Genomic DNA, 4971 nt, shown 5'->3' with positions numbered 1-4971 from the left:
GTGAAGTCCAGAGAGACATCAGTCAACCACACGGGTGACCAGAGCATTTGGACCCATCCCTTTCCCAAAACACCTTCATTCTTTCCATGTACCCCTGTTACATGACCTGCTTCTCTGCTGGATCAATATTAGCTAAGTGTCTATACTTGTAATTTTATTGGTTGATTACAGATTGACCCACATTGTACTCATCTCGTGATTTTGTATCTGCCTTGTGATTTTGCTGTGCAGAATATTCCTAGAGAAGTGGTTTTGGTGACAGCCCACTTTCAGGTCCCCTCCTGTCTGTTATGAGCTATCTCTCAATAAATTCTTCCTACTATTAAACTCCATTGTTCTTTAGAAGTCATTGTTTGATTTCAGGGGATATGAACTTAGGTACCTGACATCTAGCAGCTTGGGAGTCATATTTTCCTGTATATCAATTTTAGGTCATAATAATAAGGGAGAGAGAATTGAACAGTGAGAGCTCATTGAGAATGTGTGAGCTGCTAATTTGCAGTGGATGCTTTTTAGTCTGTCCATCTCCTATCTCTGAAGGTGACCCGAAAGGTAGCTTGGCTCCCGAACAGAATGACGACCCAGGGTCTGAGACCTTCCCAAGACTGCTCCATTCCTGCTTTTGACTTTCAGAAGGAGCCCTGAATCCTTAATTAGATTTATTCTTGTTTAAACTAGCTTCAGAATTTTTAAATATCACAGGCAGAAGAAGCCTAACTCACATAAAAACCCAATGAGTGTCAACACACTTAAAAGAGAATTTAGAGAACTCTAAAAGTCAGTCAACCTCCTTTCTAAACTTGGAAAGACAAAGTAACCAAACTCCAATTTTTTTCAAAACCAAATATATAACCCAGTTTCTGAATTAAAAAGCATCTGGAAACATCAAAAATAACAGGGGTTCTTAAAGAGTGGAGAAGTTCCTTTTTTAAAAAAGGAAAACAAATCAACACAAGAACAACAAAATACCACTAAATTTTTATTCACTCATAAGCAGTAACAAAATAGAAATTTTCAATTGATTCAGTTAAAGGTTTTATTTGTTGGAGCAGCCTTTGGAACAGTTCATTCCGTGTAAAAGCAGACATTCACGAAGTCGGCAATTTACCTTAAATACAATTGTAAAGTGCCTATACTTTTTCAGAATGTTCAGAGTGCCTTTGGTTTATTTAATAAGCATTCAGAAAAAACCTCCTGAACACGGCTCTCTTCTATTTCCGGAACAAAATGGAAAGCGACTGGAAGTACAGTAGAGTGAAACTTCCCCACCTGTCAAATGAATAGGTTGGCTTATTCCTCATCACCACGTTTGCATAACTGGGCTGTGATAGATGTAAGAGACAGGTGCTAAGAACAAAAATAGCCAAATAAGGTTTTCTGAGTGCCTCCTCCCTTTTATACTCAGTAACTGCAATGGCTGACACGAAGGACGTGGATACAGAGGAAATGAATAGGAGGTGGTAGGATATATTAATTAAAATTTGGGTCCCTCCCCCATTTGAAAGCAAAATGAAAGCTCTTTACCTCTTTTGGTTCCTTTCCCTTCAGAGTGTCTAAGGATCTGGCTCAAATCAGCTCTTTTGAGCCAATGAGAAGGAAGAGCTGTACAGTTAGAGAGATGCCGGGAAGCAGGGATAGACTTCAGGTCTCATTGCTGTACCTGGTAAAAAGGGCACAGTGAGCAATTCCCAAAGGTGGCTGGAGGACTCTACACGTGTTTTTTAAACGATGTCACCCTTAGAAATATCTGCCACTGCATTCAAGGAGCATGTTTTGCTTAGGCTCTGCCTGCGCTGTTGACAGCTCACATAGTCTCTATTTTCTCCCATTTGGGTCAGGCTATTGATCGTGGTATTAATTGTGAGTGTCAGGGAAAGCAAAAGCACAGCTGTCTGTCTTTCCTAAGCTTTGAAGGCATGGTGAAGGTGGCAGTTACTATGCAATTTTATTTTCTCAGTGCCAAGAGAAATAGGACATTTTCTTACTAAATATATCGCCTGCATAATGCAAGAAGCCTGGATGTACAGATGCAAAAGACACGTTGCTAATCCTGTTTATTGAGAGCTTTCTGTCATTTTGCCCTGACATTTGGAGAGCCATGTCCATGCATCTTCATCAGCATGTGTCCTGCAGGGCAGCCTGCGGTGAGGCAGCCTCTCCCTTGGGGCGACATCCCTGCTCCCCACTTCTAAATTCAAGCATCTCTTACCTTCTGCTCTCAATCTCCCCACCTTTCCTTTGCCTCTGCCTTACTTTCCCACTTCTCTCCTTTTTGCCTTTTTATTGGGGGGGGGTCCTTCCTATTTTTCTGTTTCTTGTGGAACCAAGGAGCAGAAGCTGGGTGGGAATGACAGCCCAGTTAGGTCCTGCTTTGTCATCTGCTGTCTGCTTGTGGGAAGGTCATTTGATCTCCTCGGGCCTCAGCTCCAAGAATCTGCAGTAGTAACACCTACCTATGAGGATGGTCTGAGCTAGTTTACACGTGTACCCATGAACTACTTAAGAGCTACACTAAAGAAATTGGTATTATTGGAGTAATTGGTTGGTGGGCTAAGAAATGTCACCTCTCCTGTTCGCTGCCTGGGGAGCACCTGGGGAGAGAGGGGCACACCCACTTGGTCTGCATCCAAGGGATGACCAGGTAAAGGCCAGCAGCATTCCAAAGTCAATGGCACGCACTTTGTCTTGTCACCCGCCTGAGGTTGTACCCACTCACTCCTGTCCTAACGCAGCACGGAGGCAGCTGCGCCGGCTCTGCTGGACTGGAGGTTCCTGTTTCACTCGTGCTTTCTTTTGCATGCCTACTCCACCAGGCCCTCATTGCGTGCCATAAGCAGCTTACAGTAAGCCAGCAATGAAAGAGCGTACTGTCCCAGCACGAAAACAACACAGACCCACCCAGCAACGGGTTGGCTGGGCATTGTTTTTCCAAAACTGGTGCTCATCTCCTTTGTTGCCCTTTTCAGAATGTCTGGCTAGAGTTCGCAGAGGGTTTTCAACTCTGTGTGGCCTTGCCCTCAGCTGCATTTCTACATCTAATCCTGCATGGCCTTGGTCACATTCTCTTTTTTAAAAAACACCAGCTTTATTGAGATATAACTCACACACTACAAGAGCACCGACTAGTGATTTTTAATATTTTCCTGGAGTTGTGCAAACTTCCCCACGATCAAGTTCAGGTGATTTTCAACACCTGAAAAAGAAATGCCTTACTCACTTGTAGGCACGGCACTTTCTCTCTCCCTCTAGCACCTGGTAACCACTAACCTAGTTTCTGTCTCTGTGGATTTGCCTATCTGGACATTTTGGATAAGTGGAATAAAATGTGACCCTCTGCAAAACACTTATTTCATTTAGCATAATGTTTCAAAGCCCGCCCATGTTGCAGCAAGTATCAGTGCTTCCTTTTTGTGACTGAATACTATTTCATTGTATAGCCTGAATACTATTTCATTGTATAGCAAGACTTCTGGTGTGGCTTTTCATCAGCTGATAAACACTTGGGCTGAGTCTACTTTTTGGCTATTATGAGTAATAGTGCTGTAAACTTTTATGGATAAGTTTTGTATGGTTTTATTTCTTTGACGCATACACCTAGAAAAGAGATTGCTGGGTCATAAGGTAAATCTCCATTTAACTTCTTGGGAAACTGCCAAATTGCTTATCAAAGTGGCTGCACCGCTTTATATTCCCACTAGATATTATATGCAATGGCTCCCCACAGCCTCACATTCCATTCTACTTTATGACTTACCTCTGCATGGATCCACTCCTTCCCTTGGATTTAAGGTCCATGAGAGCATAAATTCCCCTAAGGTCATCATAATAGCAACAACAGAGCCTCAAACCCTGCATATGCTAAACAAACACCAACTGTTACTTGGGTGTACAGTAGTTTTAATTATAATCAGTTATACTTCCTACCTGGAAAGTAAGCCTACTTCAGGAGAAAATAAAGATCTTATTTCACATTCTTCAAAGAACCTAGTACATAAAGCTACCATGTATTGAACATCTGCTGGATTCTTACCACATACAATCTTATTTTTAAAAAGGGAACATGAGATTTGGATGATTATTCCTAGAATCAACAGCAAAACTGAAATTCAGGATTAAGATTTTACTGTATCACACTGTCTTTTGTGGTGAAGGACTTGCATTTAGTAGGAAGAAAGAGATGGGCTTATTTGAAATCCTCTACTTTTCCTCTATAATAAACTTCCAAAGGCAAAGATCACTGTCTTTTTTTTCCATTTTCTATTGTACATGGTTCATAGTGGGTAGTAAAAATAAAGTATTTCAAATTATATCAATTTTGGACACTAATACAATGATTAAAAAGCTGAAGTAGAAAAGTAAGGTATTGTTATTGTGGTCTACTTCAGTCTTCATTTACAACTATATCTGATAATATAGGTTAAGCCTCTAACCACTTGCCAGTGGCCGCGGCTGGAGACGTAGCCACAACTAGATCTCCCTCATGTCTCCTCAACTGTCATCCCAAGAATTCAAGACCACGCCTGATGTCTTTCCGTAGCTACCGCCAGCTGTCAAAAAAGCAGATGTGGTTAAAAAAGGCCTTTGCCCCTAACCAACATGGCTGCCCTTAGACTTCAGACTTAGGGCGGAACATGACGATCACGTGAAGAGAATACCGTTGCTTGACTGGTGTTTTTTCCTAGAAAGGCGGGATACATTCGCCCAGCGTGGGCGGGTCTTAAAGGAACCACTTCGGAACCCGCCGGCCCTCTGCTCTCGGAGCTGGGCCAGCCAGGCGCCTCCGCCCCTCCCGCGCAGAATGAAGGCGGGCGGGGCCGGCGTTCAGAAGCCGCCTCGGAGGGATCGGGGTTGACTCCCGGCAGCAGCGCGATCCAGAGGGGGTTAACCGGGAGTCGGCGGCCGCGGCGCGGAGCAGAGAGCGCGAGGCTCTGGCGTGCGAACCCCGCGCAGCCGGCGGGGGCGCACAGGGGC

General features: G+C 43.6%; 1 protein-coding gene and 1 long non-coding RNA gene across 3 annotated transcripts in view; one reads left to right on the top strand and one right to left on the bottom strand.

Annotated features, from left to right (window-relative positions):
* Positions 1-990: 990 nt before the first annotated feature.
* Positions 991-4744, bottom strand: LOC102028615. 2 transcript variants are annotated; one of them, XR_001231182.1, is made up of 5 exons: positions 4656-4744; positions 4431-4547; positions 3755-3858; positions 1525-1660; positions 991-1269 (listed from the first exon to the last, which is right to left on the bottom strand). It is a non-coding gene; the product is annotated as an uncharacterized LOC102028615 (long non-coding RNA). The 2 variants fall into 2 exon arrangements; XR_259604.2 differs by lacking the exon at positions 4656-4744 and having other exon boundaries at positions 4431-4636.
* A 63-nt stretch (positions 4745-4807) lies between these two features.
* Positions 4808-4971, top strand: part of Rcan1 (regulator of calcineurin 1) — a gene marked incomplete in the record, with an annotated part of 78336 nt that continues 78172 nt past the window's right edge. The window contains 1 exon segment of the mRNA XM_005375706.2: positions 4808-4971.

This window comes from Chinchilla lanigera, unplaced genomic scaffold (genome assembly GCF_000276665.1).
Source record: "Chinchilla lanigera isolate Chin_1 unplaced genomic scaffold, ChiLan1.0 scaffold00006, whole genome shotgun sequence".
Lineage (NCBI taxonomy): Eukaryota > Metazoa > Chordata > Mammalia > Rodentia > Chinchillidae > Chinchilla > Chinchilla lanigera.
The sequence above is the reverse complement of the archived record's forward strand: the minus strand, read 5'-3'. Positions and strand labels throughout refer to the sequence as shown.